The sequence below is a fragment of the Eimeria mitis genome, genomic scaffold (assembly GCF_000499745.2).
Source record: "Eimeria mitis Houghton genomic scaffold, Emh_scaff7072, whole genome shotgun sequence".
In the NCBI taxonomy this organism is placed as follows: Eukaryota; Apicomplexa; class Conoidasida; order Eucoccidiorida; family Eimeriidae; genus Eimeria; species Eimeria mitis.
In genome coordinates, this window is record NW_013575143.1 from 416 (window position 1) to 861 (window position 446).

Consider the following 446-nt stretch of genomic DNA (forward strand, 5'->3'; position numbering starts at 1 on the left):
TTTTTTTTTTTTTTTTTTTTTTTTTTTTTTTTTTTTTTTTTTTTTTTTTTTTTTTTTTTTTTTTTCTTGTCTTGGTTGGTCTTAGTTTTTGTTTTTTTTGGCTTGTCTTGGTTGTTTTTGTTTGTCTTTGTTTTTTTTTGTTTTTTTGTTTTTTGTTTGTTTTTGTTTGTTTTGGTTTAGTTTAGTTTTGTTTAGTTTTTAGTTTAGTTTTGTTTTGTTTGTTTTTGTTTTTATTTTTTATTTTTTGGTTGGTTGGGGTTTTTTGTTTTCTTTTGTTGCATTTGTTTTTACTTATTTATTTATTTATATTTATTTATTTTTATTTTTATTTATTTTGTTTATTTATATTTATTTATATTTATTTATATTTATTTATATTAATTTGTTTTATTTTTTTTGTTTTATTTTATTTCGCCGTTTTCCTTATCGGATCCTTTCCCTATTCG